This window comes from Egretta garzetta, unplaced genomic scaffold (assembly GCF_000687185.1).
Source record: "Egretta garzetta isolate BGI_Z169 unplaced genomic scaffold, ASM68718v1 scaffold187, whole genome shotgun sequence".
In the NCBI taxonomy this organism is placed as follows: domain Eukaryota; kingdom Metazoa; phylum Chordata; class Aves; order Pelecaniformes; family Ardeidae; genus Egretta; species Egretta garzetta.
The window spans coordinates 1,232,025-1,249,518 of NW_009260342.1; the positions used below are offsets into that span (position 1 = coordinate 1,232,025).

The 17,494-nt window shown below is 51.4% G+C and overlaps 1 long non-coding RNA gene across 1 annotated transcript in view; it reads right to left on the reverse strand.

Moving 5' to 3' along the window:
• Nucleotides 1-12,590: 12,590 nt before the first annotated feature.
• LOC118452689 overlaps nt 12,591-17,494 on the reverse strand; it is a 21,739-nt gene continuing 16,835 nt past the window's right edge. Inside the window, exons 7-8 of the long non-coding RNA XR_004842491.1 lie at nt 13,570-13,677; nt 12,591-13,201 (exon numbers count right to left, since the gene is read on the reverse strand). This is a non-coding gene — a long non-coding RNA (uncharacterized LOC118452689). The remainder of the gene's footprint in view (nt 13,202-13,569; nt 13,678-17,494) is intronic.

The following is a 17,494-nucleotide window of genomic DNA, read 5'->3' on the forward strand; positions in this document are numbered from 1 at the left end:
CAGGAGGAAATGCCACCGAAGTCAGCGGAGTCGTGCTGCATAGTCAGGAGCAAGCGGGAGGAGATGCTAAGCCTGGCCTACACACATCATCTGGGCTTCTTACACCTGTCCCATGCTGGCTTAATCTTCGTTTAAATTTGTGGCATCCACTCCCAAACTGGCAGGACGTGTTTACAATTAATAAGAGGGACGTGGGGAGATGTGTCCTTTTTTCTTTAAAGCCAAACATCAGACACCGTACCAGCCTCTGCTCCACCCAGTGGAAACCCTGCTCTGAAAGCCAGTCCCCAGCTGCCAGCCAAAAAGCCAAAGCACACAGCCTTGACCCCAGAAAACACCACCCATTAAAACACACAGCTCTAGTTTAAACCTTTCCCAGGCTAGAGCCTTAATGATTCGTGGGCTTAGAGCCCTCAGCCTGGCTTAGCCCACTCACTGGGGGTGCGCCGCAAAAGTGGGCACCAGCATTGATATCCTCTGGGATGCAGCCAAAACACCCCAAAACTCTGTCAGCCACCAGCCAAGGGAATGGACTCTAAGGGACTGTTCCTGCTGGGCTAGCCCCCGGATTAGGGGAGTGAGCCCCATTTTTACTGCCTGCCCTCCCCGCAGGCTTAGGATAGCTCAGAAAGGCTGCTTAGGACATCCAGGAGCTGCCCAGCATCTCCATCCCAGTGCCTCTGTTAGACCAAAGGGTCTGGAGACACAGCCATGCCCCAGGCTACAGGACCGGCCCAAGGAAAGTCCAAAAGCCACCACTGTAATGTGGCACGGGAAGCAAACGAGGAAAATCAGCAGCTCTGTGAATTTCCTAGGGCCTTGTAACAGCAGAGGAATTATTTCAGAAAATTTTAAGATCTGAGGAAGCCTCCAGGCACCAGAAGGAAGCCAAATAAAGCCCTGTGCTCCCTGCTGGCTGACCAGGGAAATTTCACAGTGTTCCCAGATGTTTCCAGCTGTGGCCACTCTCCACCACTTCAGAGACAGACTGGACCACCACCAAACCCAGGAGCCAAATTAGGCATCAGTGGAGATGAGGATTCCTCCCTGGACCCTGTGGAGGACAGCAGACGCCCTGAGGCATGGGATTAATGTAAGCTGAAGATAGCACGAACAAAGATCAATCCAGTCTCACTTCAACACATCAGATACCCAAGGACTCTCCCCTCTGGAAAGGCTCCTGATGAATAATCTTTCCCATGAATATTGAGAGCTATCTTGAAACAGTGGCTGTCCCTTCCCACCCACCATCCCTTTTGAAGGCCGCTCCAGAGTTATCTTTTTCAAGCCTCAGAAATTGCTTCTAAAATCCCGTCTAAATTTATTTATGAGCATCTTACCACACAGAGATGCATCTGTCTCGACCAGTCCTTACAGAAACCACTGCATTAACAACCGGGTGTCTTCTAAACGGTTAACTGTGGGTTAAATCTATTCCCACTTACTATAGAAAGTCTGGGGTGCAGCCAAAGTATTCGCCCTGTCCTGACCCTTAGTAGGGGGTCAAGGACCCTTGGTAGAACCAGAAGATCTATAGACTCTGTGGCTGGAATGCCATACATTTTTATTTCACCTCCATAAAGGCTATTTTGGGCTCATCTGCCATGGAGACCATACCAGCAGTGAGCAGAACCTGGCCCTTCCTTTGCGCAGCGGTTGATACCATGCAAGGAGAAACATACCCATCCAGTCATCTAGGGTGGGAGGTGGACCCCGTTAGCTGCAGGACTACATGGCAGCCTTTCCAGCTTGTACTGCAGGGGCTAGGGCTGTTCTTCCAATTCCTTGCCGCTTTCTAAGTGATTTCTACCTCCTGTTTCACACCAGGAAGGACCATTACGCTTCTGAGACGCTTTGGAAACTTAAAGAGTCAGAGACGATCAAGAGATTTGCAGCTGTGAGAGCCAGCGGTGGAGGTAAATGCTATCCATCTCCAGGAGCAGATGCTGAGGGGCTGAAAACTGGTATCAGGCCCCCAGGACCTCCTGGAGACAGGCTGAGTGCTGGGGCTGGCTGGGGAACCTGGCCTCCAGAAGAGCACTGTAGACAAACAGCATGCCTGGATCATCTTTTATAAGGCCACAGGAATTCAGAGGGTCCTTCCACCAGAGTACAGGTTTGGGATTTAGATGCTCAGCATTATGGTTGGACCAATTTCCTTGATCTTTTATTACCCTGGTAAATAATTTATTGGGACAGCCATTTTAAAAAATCCCATAAAAGACCTATAAAACATATTTATCACACAAAACTCACTGCTCCTCAGCTCCAACCAACAAGCTGAAAACTTGTTTGTATACTTCACTGCACATAAACTAACCAATGCCTTGTGACAGCTTTAAGCTTTTTAACAGCTCTCTCCCTGCTGCTCTTTATTCCCATTTTTCTCTATGTGACTTCAGAAGAAAAAATAAAAGGAGAACCCACTGCAACAGGAGAGGTTTCTGCTTTTGGACAGATACTGACAATTGGGAACTGCCCCCCAGTTTTCCTGATACCCGATAACTTTAGCAAATAATGCTTCTTTTGGCTGAAAAACACAACTCTCTGGTTATCCGCAGCACATTGGGACACTGGGACTGGCAGCCATACAGAGGGGGATGGATGTGTGTGTGACTGAGGTGCTCACGGCACAGGTGTCAAGCCACCTCTTTGTGCCTCAGTTTCCCCCCGAGGTCAGGAGCATCCATACGGCACTTGTGTCTTATTCTGCTGGCAGAGGGCAGGGTCCTTCTTTTGTCCAAGACTTGAATACCTGGAGAATCTAAAAAGAGAGCTGAGGAATGTGTTTTCCCACCCAAAACATGCATGAGCCACGTGCACCAAAGCTTTTTGTTGCTCCCTTGGACACGAGAGGACCAGGTCAGATGAAGCCTGGCCAGCAGGATGAGACCTCAGCCTGCTGCCAAAGTAGAAAAACCAGAACCCAAACCACATTTATTGCTGCAAGCGGGATGTCTGGTGCCAGACAGTCGCACAGCCTCCAAAAGCAGGCTTACCCACATCCCTCTGCACTGTGCCCACAAACCCGGACCTCATCAGGGACACCTTTGCCCAGCAAAATGCCAACAAACGCAGATGACCTGGCATGAGACAACCGACCTTCACACCCACGGATAGGTTGGGGTGTGCTTCTCCTCTTCCCAGGAGCAAGGGGAGATGTGGGAGCAAGCTGTGAGGCTGGATCGAGCCTGGAGCCCCTCTGCTGTGATGCAGAGCAGATCTTCCAACCATGCAGAGAAGGACTCTGAGGAGGGAGAGCACAGTCCTCCCATGCTGGGTCAGCAGAGCTGGCCATCAGAGGGCTGCCAAAGCACACGGACACCCAGGCGTGCATGAAGCCTGCTCCAGATGGCAGCTGTCAGAGGGAGCCAGGAGCTGTCTGGGTCAGAGCGCTCCCCATGCACAATTTGGCTTTTTCCCATCCCCAGACACCTCCAAAAACCTTCACCCTGGTCCTGGTTCCAACACAAGAATGTTGTAATCCATTAAACTGCCTTTTCAGGACACAGTCAACACTCTCACTGTGCTCCCCCTTCACCCAGCTTCCCCTCTGCCTTCCCAAATCCAGGCACTTGAGCTACAGCTGCTTTTGTACCTGTGTGAGCCAAATTTCTCCCGTCCACACTGGCTGGTTCTCTGTAATGGCTGCTCTCTGCGTCCACCGCTTGCTCTACAGAGAGATCCAAAGTTCAGAGCAAGCTCAAGTGGCCAGCATGGCCATATGATGAACAACAAGTTACAAAAAGAAAGCCAGTGGTCAAAGTGAGCTGGGGTCTCTGCATGCTCCTACCCAGCTTCAGTGCCCCCTTTGCTGTGGGTACCCTTCAGGGCACGTGAGCTCACCCAGGCCAGGGAAGGTAGCCCAGCTGCATTGTAAGCCAGTCTCCTAGCAGGTTAAAGCCCAGCAGAGCATCGTGGAGCCTGGGATGGAGAGTGCAGATGCAGGGGGCAGGGAGAGCCTTTCTCTATCACAGCCCCAGTGTTGTCACTTCACTCTCACACCTCATCCCTTCCTCTTTCAACTGTTCTCTTGTCATTGCTTCCCAATATCTCCTCCCAGCCCTGTGATCACCTCCCGCTAGCAGCAGCAAGGCCACTGAAGATCCCAGCTGGTCTGGACAACCCATGTGCCCACCATCCTGCACATCTCAGCCCTGGTCCCAGCAGCACGTGCTGTCCTGGATGGAGATCAGCAAGGGTGCATCGCCAGCAGCAGAGCAGGGCCATCAGGTTTCCCTCCTTCCTCCTCAGCGGAGCTTTTCATTACCATCAAAGGAAGGAAGCAAAATGGACACTATGAGCTGCAGTATGGAATAAATCTCTGAGTTTTCCTGGGATGGAGATACAGCCCGGTGCTGCAGACCTGAACAGATCCTTATGGCCAGGGAACAGACGGTGGCCAGCCCAGGAGAGGCTGGGACTCTGGGCTCAACTCTGGGGCCTCTCCCACCTTCACCGAGTCCTGCAGCTCCTTCAACTGCCACTTCCAAACTGATGAGCATGTTAGTGGTTAACTCCATTTGCAGATTTAAAAGTCAAACCTTGCCACAGGAAATTAAAAGATAATGCAAGGAATTATTTAAAAAATTAATCTTTATTACTCTCCACTCCCAAGCTGCTAATAAAAAAATGTGTTCCTCATGCAGTCTCTATAAAAACAGGTTATAAAGCAGAGGAAGAGAGGAAAGCAGATGCTTTAAAAAACCATCTTTCATCCCTCTGCCCTGCCTGCCTGTTGTAGCCATTCATCTGCACCTGTGTGTCAGCTGCCAGCACTTTCCAACCCAGTCAAACCCTTTTACCCTGCTAGGTAATTATTCCCCATTTCAGTCTTGTCCCCCTTGTCCTCCCTGTTCTACATCTCCAGGAGATCAGCAACCCTGGTCCAGAGAGCAACCTAGAAGGTGGTTTAATGGCACACCTTCCTTGCTCCAGGTATCTCTGAGCACTGTATAAACAAGGATGAATTACAGCTCATTATAGAAAGGGCAGGCATTTGGGAAGTAAACAAAGCGGCTATTACAGAAGCCAGCAATAGCTCCGCAACACCAGAGCAGGGTTGATACATACAGGAAACCATGCCTGAAGGAGAGGTCAAGGATCTTTGGCAGCTCCCAGAAGCCAGTATAAGCGGCTGAGAGGCAGGTGGCAATTGCACGGGTTCATTCAGAAGATGCTTCTGCCTAGAACTGTGCTCAAGCAAGAAGCACAGTCCTTGGTTCTAGCTGGTGCTTGACCTAGCCAGAAATGCGACTGCAAACCACTTTTGCATCATGACAGCTGCCATCAGTTAGCCAGGCTTTGGTAGGTTCAAGAGCCACCACAATCAAGCAAGAGCACCCTATCTACCATGAGAGAGATAGAGAAGCAAGAGCCATCAAATGCACTGGCCGCGTCCATGCTGCAGTAGAAGAAACAGCCACGAGCACATCTCTGTGTCCCACCAGCCTTCTGGCCAGCTTAGGTGTGCATCTGGCCTGGGCCTGCTCAGGAGGACACCCACAACCAGTGCTCCTGCCAAAGAGGTGCCCCTGGGTCTGCTGGAAACACAGCCAGGCCTGGAAGAAGCAGAGAATTTCACAAAAGGTGAAGCCCAGAGACCAAGAGCTGCTGCATCGCACCACCAGTCCAGCATGAAAGATGGCTCCCTTAGCTGCTCCATGCTCAGAGCTGGGGCTGGGGTGAAGGAATCAGCAATCCCCAGAACATGCCCTGACTGCAGAAGCAGCCTCAAGGGAGCTGTGAAGTCCAACCTCCCCATCCCCAGATGAGCACTACAGGCAATAAAACCACCCCCATCCCTCCTCCAGGCAGCAGGCAAGGGTTATTATGCCAGGACAAGCAGTTCTGCACCTTCTCCTCATTGGGGAGAAAAGGAGAATTTGGCCTTTTGTGACTCCAGGAAGAGGAGATGCAGTCTGGAAATAAAGCACTGGTGAGGAACAGGTGCCCAGGGTGGAGGAAGGAGAAAGGCAGAAATACAAGCAGGCTCAAACACGACAATGAAGAAACCCCCTGGGAGAGAACGTGTCTGCAGGTGCTGCTGGCAGGGACACCTGTGGTCCCCAGCCGGGGGCAGAAGTGGAGGGGGGACACCACAGTACGGCGAAGCAGGAGGTGGCTTTCCGAGGGGAGGTTGACTATGATTGATGGTGCCGTGCTGTGTTCTCACTGATGTAGAAAATTAGAGAGAGATCGCTTCAGATACCGGCCCATCGGAGACACTTGTTGTGTCCATCTCCTGTACACAGGCGCCTCTCCTGGGAGCGGTCCCTCCAGCTTGTAGGCTCATTATTCAGAGTGCTGAACTGGGAAAAGCAATGCTATTTTATTACATTTTTTTTTTTCCCCAACTACTTGATTGTATTATTCTTGGGAATACATAAGGCGATGATTTCCTCACTCAGCTACTTGAGGGACAGTTTGATTCTCCTCAGCTAGGAAAAAGTAGCCCTTCACTTTTTTCTCTCCTCGCCCAAGGCACAGAAGAGGCTCTTGAAAAGATAGAAGCCACTTTTTCAGATGAAAGTAGGTCCCTAAAAACAGTGAATCATGCTCCACCCCAGGGCGGATCTGATAGTTGGGAACCACAGAGAGCAATGCTGCTGTGCTAATGTAACCTTGTCCTAATGTCCTCCTGGCAGGTCAGTCCCTCTCTTGGCTTCCCATCCCTTTGCCATTTAACCAGTGACTGTTCCCTTTATCACGGCTACTTTTGTCCCTCTACTTCCTCTCTGCTAGATAGCAAAATGGTTTTAAAATGGCCTGTCAGTGTCTTAAGAAAATCCATGTATGCTTCCCTACAAAATGACGAAGCCAATAGTCTAGTACACTGGTTTTGACTGGGATAGGGTTAATTCTTTCCACAGCAGCTTGCATGGATTTGTGCTGAAAACAGTGTTGATAATACAGGGATGTTTTCGTTATTGCTGAGCAGTGCTTACACAGAGTCAAGGATTTTTCTGCTCCTCACCCCACTGCGCCAGAGAGTAGGCTGGGGATGCACAAGAAGTTGGGAGGGGACACAGCTTGGACAGCTGACCCCTACTGACCAAAGGGATATTCCATACCATATGATGTCATGCTCAGCATATAAAGCTAGGGAAAGGAGGAAGAGGGGGACATTCGGAGCAATGGTGTTTGTCTTCCCAAGTAACCGTTACGCGTGATGGAGCCCTGCTTTCCTGGAGATGGCAGAACACCTGCCTGCCCATGGGAAGCAGTGAATTAATTCCTTGTTTCGCTTTGCTTGCATGCGTGGCTTTTGCTTTACTTACTAAACTGTCTTTATCTCAACCCGTGAGTTTTCTCACTTTTACTCTTCCAGTTGTCTCCCCATCCCACTGGGGGAGAGTGAACAAGCAGCTGTGTGGGGCTTCATTGCCAGCTGGAGCTAAACCACGACATCTAGATCAGCACAGGCTGGAGGGTCATCAGGAGGCGTGTCACACTGTAGGCCAGGAGACTACTGGGCCCTTGCCTTAAAACAACGTTGTCCGTTAGTAGTAGGGAACCAGTTTCTTCCCAGCCAGGCACAGCATCGGGGCTCACATCCCTTTAGTCCCAAGGTTTCCAAGTAGGTCTAGAAATGGTAGAGAAACATCTCTGACTGCTGCGAACACAATCCCAAACAGGCCCTACACTCCTACTGCAGTCAATCACCTCTCTTCAAACTCCCCAGGAGCTCCCAGGAAACTACACCAGCCTGGGGAGCAGCCCAGGCTCTTCCACTTGGCAAGCACAGCTAGAGGAGACTGACCAGGAGGTTGGATGTGGGAGCTCCCACTCTGGAAAGGGCAGGAAAATGGTTCAGTTTCCTTCACAACTTCAAACTCAGCCACTGGTTTCTCCTGCCAGCTCTCCAGCTTGGGGCAGCTGAGTTTGTTCCCATGGCAAAAGGGCAAGTTTCTTTTTTTTTGCTCTTGGGTATCTCAAGAATGGCTTCAAAATTTCCCTGCTTTGAAGTTCACCACCAAACACGGATGTCCAGGCTCCTGAATTGAGGACCTCCTCACAAAAAGACAGTAGCTAAACCCAGCCCTGCTTTGCTCCTTTCTTAAAGGACAACCATGCCACCAGCTGTAGCCCTGCCAATGATCTAAGCCTCCCCTTGGTCACAATGCACTGAGGGCTGGCAACAAGCAGCAAACACCAAACTCAAGCCAAAGCCTGAAGCACTTGAGAAATCCCTAGAGGAAGACAACTTGGAACAAAGCGTCCCTCTCTCTCCCTCCCACGGCCACCCAAGACTGACCCCAGCGCCTGCTACCAGTGGTCCCTTCTCGAGGTACAGAACAAACCCCATGCATCCCCCCCTTCTCCATCTGCTAATGGCTTCCCTCTACCCAGGCTGAGCCTCCCCCAGCCTGAGCGAATGGCAGGGAATTAGCATTAAAATGATAGTTTGCTATTAGCGGTGCCTTGGCTCCCTATCACGCTCCAGGAACAGCAAATGACAGGCTGTGATTTCCCTGCCGTGATGCAGGGGAGAGGGAGCAATGGCAGCCAGAAGCACTGAAGTTACCCAAGGAAAGTTTTAGGCTCATCTCTCCCACCCCAGCAGCCCCTTCCCTTTGCCATCCCCGTCGTGCTCATCCACCATACAGGCAATCCTACAAACAGATGGCACCTGGGCAGGAAAGCAGACAAATTGGCTCCCACCTGCAGGAGCACTAAGAGCTTTCAAAGCAGACGAGCATTCACTCGCCAGGAGCCCTGCGGTATGGAGATGCCAGAGGAATCTGCTATCGCTTGCCTTCCTCCCTCCTCGCTATGCAATGGTTCCTGCTGCATCCTTGCCTGGTCGCAAGCACACAGCTGGCTCCTCCTGGGAGCCAGTGGCAGGAGGGGATGGTCGCTGCTCCCGAAATCAGGTGTCTGGAAGAGGTAATTGAGGCTGAGCATCAACAGAGCGATGCTTTTTTCACATCAGCACAATGCTTTGGTTTGGAGGCTCTCAGCTAGCCTGAAGCGAGAGGGTTTTCCTGGGCCCCCGCTGAACATCCATCTGCTTGTCAAAAAACCAGCTCAGCTCAAACTGCCTGCTCTCTCCTCCTGCCAAAGTGGGGGTCCGCCCTCCCAGAAACTTCCTCTCCTTGACCAGATAGTTGTGGCAAGAGCACGGAGAAACCCATTTCATTTTCTGCCTTCCTGCTCCTCTGAGCCCACCTGGCTGAGAGCTTCTTAGTACATGGAGGCCAGGGAAGAAGCTCGTGTACCAGACTGCAGGAAACCAAGAGGCAGGAGGAGGTGAGCAAATCCATGCGTGTCAAGGCAGGTTGTCATCTCCTTTTGGGTACACAGGTGACCCTGCAGAGTTACGGCATCTGAGCATCTCAAAGCTGGTGCTTTCCTCCTTGTAGAGCCCCATACTGCTGGTCATCTACAGCAGGGAAAGGGGATGCACCAAGGCCAGGATGTGCAGGAGCACTTGGGTGCTTTCAGCACTTTCTACGTGGACTCGCACACAACACTGTTGAAAACATCCATTCAAAATTACCTTTTAAGCCACTCTGGTAAGGTCAGACAATCCCCTCCCCTCTACCTCATCCCTACCCCACTCCAAAAGCACCTTGACCAGCAAGTGAAGGCAAGAGTCCTCAAGCCCCAGCCTGGCAATCGGCTTGCAATGGGCCTGGGAGGCGAGATACAAAAGGGAGAGGAAAAAGGTTGGTAGCAAAAAGCAGGGTAAAATGGTTACCCCTTCCCCAGCATTCCTGTCAGCAGCTGAGATGTGGGAGCAAGGAGAGGACTTGTCTGATGATGGATGGCAGAGAACTGAACCTTGGCAAGGTGGAACAGGAGCAGAAGGAAGCACTCCCAAAGGCGATTCTCACACCTCCTTGGGATAAGAAAAACAACCATCAGAGGCAGCAGCAACGAAGGAAGGGAAAACACTCTTCTCCTTGCACATTTGGTATTCATCTCCGGCCTGTCAGAGGGGGCCACGATCCAACCGCACATTTGTATATTCACTGAGCCGTACACCCGGCTCAGCGGACTCCTGACAGATGCAGATGGCAAAGCCATTTTTCATAAGGTGAGGGAAAAAGGGAAAAAGAAAAAAAACCAAAAACCAAAAACAAAGACAGGCTCAGGCATCAGCTGGAAAAGATGCAAGACAGGACCTGGGCTAATAGAGAACCAGAATCAGATTAAACTCTTGGATCTTTAAGTGCACAAAGAGGCCTGGCCCCTGCCTCTATTTTCTAGTGTGGCCTGGCAGCAGCAGCTACCTTCATTCTCTCCTCTGTAACCAGCTGGAAAACGAAAGCTGGACCCAGAACAGCACTAAGGCTTTGCTGAACTGGCCCTCGAGGACAGAAGGCTGGCAGAGGGGCTGCTGGAGCAGTGTGGGCACAGGCACTCTTCTCGGAGATTAGCTCCTGTTTAGAGGAGGTGAGAGACAGCCTGCAGGAAACATTAACCGTTAACACATGTTTATTTGCCCCTCAGACCTTGACTTAGTTCAGGCCTGGCCCCCAAAGAGCACAGATGGCCCCTGGGGCTCTGAAGGGACATCCCTGACAGACCGCCTACCGGTACAAGGATGCCAGCATGGCAAAGGACCACTCCGTGCAATGGTCCCCATGATGGCAAACACTGCAGCTCCCAATGGCCCCGATTTGTCTCAGAGAATGACAAGGGTTTGCCCTCTGCCCCAGGTCACCCACGCAGCAAAGAGGCATCAGTGACACAGAGCTGCTTACCGACACAGCACGACAAGTGATGCTCAGCACAGTATACATCGTCCCTTGGGCAGCATGTATGCATGCCCCGCTTGGCAGTGGGAGCCAGTGGTTTTTGATGTAACCCAAGGGGAAGGAAAAGGAAGAATTACCCTCACAGAGGGAAATATTTCACCTCTGCCAGTGACATTCTGCTATTGTCACCGCCAGCCATAACATCACCCTCTTGATGTGAAATCTAAGTTGACAGTGATACATGAAGGGAGCAGAGAGGGCGGCAAACACTGCCCAGCCCTCTTTGTAACCCCAAATCTCTCCTGGCTTCCAGCCTCTGCACAAAGCAGAGCCCGTACCTCATCATCAGGTTACTGAGCAAGTAGATCTTCCTCTTGCAGAGCCATGGGGTAATCTTTCCTTGCAGTTATCCATCCTTCTGGGCAACTCTGAGGAGGATTTCATTTTGATCTCTGTTGCATCCTCTTCATTTCTGAAATGAGAAACACATGCAGAGGCCAACATCTCTCTCACAAATCAATACATGTGCCCATAAGCTGAAGTCACCAAAGCCTGAGGAGCTTCTGGTGCCAAAGCCCAGGTACTTTCAGACTCATCAGAGGTGCATCGAGCACCATTGAGCCCTGCTGCCTGTGGCATTTCCAGATGACATTCGCTCCTCTTGCCCTGGGAACAGACGAGCTTGGGCCTGGGCAGCAAGGCTTGGAGAAGGTTACTGCTGAGACCTGGTAGAAATGTCATCCAGCAACATATGCTTCAAGAAAGATTCATTCCCAGGCAGCCTGGCTCCATAATAAAAGCATCAGAGCAGCTGACTTGCCTCCCCTCAATTTCATTGCCTCCAGATTTATCCTGTCTGAGGTCTCTCCCTCTGAAAGCCAGCACGTGCCTTTCCTTTCAATAGGCTGGCACTGAAACTCAGCCAACTGAGATTGTAGGAGAAAAAGGAAAACAAGGCAGGTGAAGGGTTCAGGAGAAAAAAGCTCAGGAGCCAGGTTTTCCTCTAATTTTGGCTGCTTGCAGTTCTGAAAGGGAAGAGGGGGAAGTGAGAGGTACCTTAATGTGAGAATGCTCCAAAACCAGAAGCCACCTGGTTTTGTGTCCCAAACCAATGCCCTAGCTGCCAGGCCGTGTCGCCTCCGTCTCAGGAAGCTCAAATCACATTCCTGATAAAACCCATGCCAGAAGACATAAACATCTCTGACCCTGTCACGCTCCAGGCCAGTGAGCCTCTTCTCAGAGGGCTGTGCATGTGGTGGGCACACAGAGAGCAAGGAGAAGAGGGAGATGAGGCTCCCTGCAAGTCAGAGTCTTGGGGAGCGCTGAACACTGGCTTACCCTCACCACAGAGATGTGACGTTAATGCAGTATCTCAGGCAGCCCCAAAGAGAGGACGGTCTTCAGGGAGTTAAAAAAGAGAGAGAGAAAGATACGTTAACGGTCCTTTGCAAAGAGCTAAAAATACCTAGAATAGCCAGGGTTTCTGTTGGTTCTTTTTTTTTTTTTTTTTTCCCCCACAAAGGAATGTGCCACACAAATTACATGATTTCCCTCCAACCTGCAAGATAGGACCAGGAAAGGCATCCTTTAGCTGCAAGTGAAAGCGATGGAGCCTGCTGTTGTCAGGAGCACACCAGCCCCAGGGGGGCAAGGTGGGGGATGGCAGACACCGACTGCATGAATCCTGCTGGCTAATTCCCAGTAACCAGGACAGACAGGTCTGTGCCAGGCACCCAGCTGGGGTGCAGGGTGTGTCTCTCCAACACAACAGAGACATCAATAGCAGAAGTGAGTCCTGGGCATCTCAACTGCCCTGGGGGATGCAGACTAAGAGCAGATGCCTGCGATAGTGGGCTGTGGAACAGCTTTACATGGAACGGAGAAAGCCTCTGCTACCCAAAAGGCAGTCCTGTTACATTTGCAAAAGGTGTTGTGGGAGGCAGAGCTCATGATCGCTCTGGACCCTTGGACCTTATCACCCAAGGACATCTTGCCTGGCCCATGCTACGGTGCCCATTCAGGTACATACCTGCAATCCAGCACATACACAGGCTTGCAACCTAGCACCCATTTCCTCCATTCAACTGACAGCCAGTTTGCTTGCAGCAGTGAGCGCTTGGCAATAGGCAGGGAAAAACCAAAGCCACCCCCACCAGGCTATAAAAGCGCTGCTTCACCATGTCACAGCTGTTTCTCACATCTGGATGCAGACAACACTTAAAGTCTCACAGCTGGCACCAGCTCCTCGGTTAGCATTTCCCTATCCTGTTAACGCCAGGCAGGGGAGAGGTCCAGCAGCTGAGGTGAAGGGGCACTTCATCTTTGTCAAGTTCTCCTCCGCTAATGAAAATGTTTCTCCAGCATGTCCTCGGGAAGGTTTCCTTCAGCTCCAGCCCCTGTGTGATTGAAGGCTAATCTCTGTTACTCTTGGCTGAATGGCAGCCCACGAGGAAGGTGATGTATTGTGTTTCCATTCAACTCGACATTTAATGGTGCTGGCAAAAGAAGAAAAAACGCCAAATGTTTCCAGATTGCAAGTGAAATCTTCCCATAATGTGGAGAGAGGTCAGGGCAGGCAAGAGGCCTCACAGACTGGGACCAGAGTGCACCCCTGTAAATTCAACCTCACTTCAAAGGGCCATTTCATGTGCCAGTGTGCCTCCCTCCCAGAGGCAGTCCAGCTGATCACATTGCCACAGGAGGCAACGTGTCCTGCAGCCACCCCGTGGGACATGACTGGCTTCCAATGAGTTCCCCATCATCACATCTGGTCAGTGCAGGGGCCTGGGAGAAAGGCCAAGGTCGGGAGTGCAGAATATTTGGGGCCAGGGAGGAAAGCATGTGGCGGGGGCTCAGTACTCACAGGTGGTGGCCTTGGCTCCTCTGGCTGACTTTGAACTAGTCTCTGAAGCCTCAAGATGTGAAGTTTTCCAATCTGCGGTGTTAGCTTCCTTTTAAAATGCTTGGAGACCTATGGATGAAGAATGGAGAGAAAAAATTAGGATGACAATCCTCTTGCTAGTGGTGCTGCTCGCACTCAAGGAATCGCCTGGGTCCATAACACACCAATCTCTCTCCTCTGCTCCAGAGCCACAGCTCTGCAAACACACTCCAGACCATCCCCACCAACTGTTGCTCTCCTACTGTTTCTGCTCTTACTGGAACAACCCAGTTACCCATCATGGTGCTCTCTGCACCCTCCACCTACAATGCTTTGCAGCCTTTCTCCTCCTTTTTTGCCCCTACAAAACCACCAGCATTTGTTGAGGACACCCAAACACAAGACAACCTCTCCTGTTTGCTTTCCCTTCTCCTCCTCCACATCTCCCTGTCTTCTCCCAGCCCTGCCTGCCACTGGCACTGGATGTTGGGGTGCTTACCATGGACCACACAAAATGCATCCTCCAACAGCTAAACCTGGAGGAGAAGAAGAAATCAAGAAAACAGACAGGAGGAAAAAGAAAAAACTTCCCATTACTGACAATTAGCTCTACTTAAGGCTCACCCACTGTGCACTGTGCCCTAGACACAATTACTCTGGTAGGTGAGCACACAGGGTGGCACTGCACGCACAATACACAGATCAGCACACAAGGTACTTGTTGAAGGTATTCCAAACTGGAATACCGTCGCCTATCTGGGCACTAATGGCTGCAGCCCTTTCAGGGGCCTCCTGTAGTCCAGTCAAATCAGGGATGGTGCTTTTCTCTGCTCCCATAAGCTGTGGCCCAAGCCCTCTGCAAAGGTACTTGCTCGGAGCTGAAGTCCAGCATGGGAAATTGGCCTAGGGTGGTCCATCCTCATTCCCAGACCCACCTGCCCAGGTTATCTGGCTGGTTTTTCTTCCCAGGAGGGATGCCAGCTACAGACAGCACCATGGGCTGCCTGTTGACACAGTCGCAGACAAGGCAGCTCTTGCTGACAGAAACGCCTTCCCCTCCACGGAAAGACATGCTTTGCTCCCAGCCAGGGGCAAGGCAGCAGCACCCAGCACGCTGCCGCAGTGGAGGATGCACTCAGCCAGCTGCTAATGCTTCCTACTGTCTTGGAGCAAAGGGATGAATTAGCTTTTATTAGCTCTTGCAAAGAGCACATCACTCCTGCCCTCTCCTCCTCACACAGACTCAGCTGTGCCGCAAGTGAAGCAGAACCAACTTACCTCTGTGCCGGCGGCCCCAAACTCCTGTTGGGTCTTGTATAAATCCTATAAATCTTAAATCTTAGACGAGCTGGGAGTTAGGATAAAGCAATCCTCCTAAGCGTGCGGCAGGGCTCTCGCTGCCCAAAAGTACTTTAAAAAAGACAGATGCTTGGCTTTTACGTCGAGATCTCTCAGGTGGCACCATGCATGGCCCAAAGGAGGGTATGGTCTCCATGCCAGCAAAGCCAGAGCTACTGCACAGTCCCTACTGCTGACACCCGAACTCGGGGTTGTTATCTGGGAGGGTGGTCTGTGGTTTCCCACTGAGCACTCCTGCCACAAAATGTATTCCTGGCCCCCAGCACCCAGCCATCAACACAGCTGAGGGATGGTGCTGCTCCAGAGAAGTCTCTCTGAAGTCGCTCTGGGGCTTGTTAGCGGGGTGATAAAGGGGATGAATGGCCTCAGAGAAATGCTCTGTCTCGTGCTGTGGTATTCATTATCCTTTAGCTGGGCAATTCTTCACACCAGCCAGGAGCTCTGGGCTTGCTTGTTTATCGTCCTCAGGGGCTGTTTTCCACAAGAGGCCACACTCTGCACTTGTGCTCATTGCCCGAGGCAGCTCGAACACGCCTGAAGAGCCCCCAGCATGGCAGCCCATGCAAGACGGCTGGGGGCAGAGCAGTTCTTCTCCCGGGTAGTCTCCGAGCTCATCGCCTTCTTCCCACACAGCCAGCTTGCATTCCCAAACTCACAGTTTGGTGAGCTGAGCCACAGCTGCCCCCCCACCCCAACCCCAGATCTGCAGGAAACAGAGCTGGGCACATTTTCAGCCTAATTTCCTAAGTGCAAAGCATATGCAATCCTGCTGCATCAGTCTGTCCTCTGCCCACTCCTCAGCAACTTCTGACACTGCAAACAGATTTCAACCTGATCTGACAGAGAGACAGAGGTCTCAGAGACAGTCAGAGTCTATAAATTTCATGGGAACAGACTGTCAAACAGAGGAGAGACATTATTAGCATCTTCCAAACTGTAGTGTATCATCCCTTATTAGACCTCAGACAATCTGCGTGGGAGAGAGAGAAATGCTATAAATATCCTGGTAAGGGGAAATGCTCCATTCAGCATACACAGCTTACTAGACACCAGAAAACCCAAACCCAAGCTATATATCCACAGGAGATGAGGCTTCATGGATCCCACTGCACACAGCACTAATGGCAGAAGGTTTTGAGTATGCTTGACGGATAGGCGAGCCAGCCAGCTAAGATGTCACTTCGGCCTTTGCAAAGCCTCTAGAAATCGACTGTGCGCTCCTCCCTTGCCATTCTTCCAGTGACCAAGCCGAGGTCCCACTGCACTTCCAGCTTAAACTGCCATCCCAGACTTCTGGATGAGTTTGAATGCTCCCTGACCATTTCAGAGAGACGTGTCCAGCTCCACGGGGGAACACTGATGGGCAGAGCAGCTCCCACACCCCTCCCATTGCCTTTCTGCCACACCGATGGAGATTTCATCTTCCAGCAAGATGTTTCATCCACAGGCTGCTGCCAGCAAATGGCAGGAAGGCAGGCCAGAGTCTGAGCAGCCACCCGGGGAGCTCACAGCAGTATCACTTACACATCAAGCTACCCATTAGTGGGTTGACTGATTAGTGGTGCTTGTTATTCCAAGCGAGAGGGAACTTGTCCCTCTACACACAGGTCCTTACTGCAGACAGACGCACTCACCAAGCCAATGCCAGCACAGAGCTGGCAGGCAGCAGCAGGGGTGCAAAGCTCAGCCTTGCACCAGCAGGACAGAAGGAGCCCCAGCTACCCTTCCTCTTTCTCCTAAAGGCTGAAGGGGACACAACAGCCTCTTGGTTCTCCTCTAAAGCCAATTAAACAATTCACAAGCAGTGTGATACAGTCTTCGGAGAGCAACACCAAGAAGCCATTTACTAGAGCTGCAGGCTGGCCTTCCTTGCTCACCTCCTTTCAGCAACCCAATTAGGAGACTCTCATTAGGCTGTTCCAGGGTGGAACCCGGAGTTGCTTTTGCCGGGAACTCCTGTCACTCATGACTGCTCTCCGGTACAGGAACGATTAGCAGAAAGCATATGGTACACGACAAGGCTCTGCAGGTGACCGGAGCTTGCTAAGGCTGAGCCCAGCATTTCAGTGCTGTCTGACCCCGCCACAAGAAAGCCAAACCCCATATGCAGTTTGGGGACAGAGCGGAGTAATCCCTCTGCTCATTTAGGATCCACACTGACCCAGTCGTTATCTGTTCAGAGTCATTTCAAGCCTCAGGCATCCCAGAGCCCTGGAAGTAATTGGGAAGTGGGAAATAGCCTTTTTCCCTCCAGCTCCTATGTGACACTGGCCCAGCTGGCCAGACACATTTCAGGACTTCTCCGATTCACCCAGTAAAGGTCAAGTCCCAGGAGGTGCCATCAGCCTGGTGGATCACGTATCACTTGGACCTGCAGGGCTTAAGCTCCACAAAAAGAGAATTTAAGCATGCACTACAGCACATCCTTTATTCCAAAAAAAGGATTTACACTTCAGGGGTTCTTGACTCCCTGTTCTGCCCAACAAAAGGAGTGATGGGGATTGAATCCAGGCTTGCATTCTTAAAAAAAAAAAAAAAAAAAAAAAAA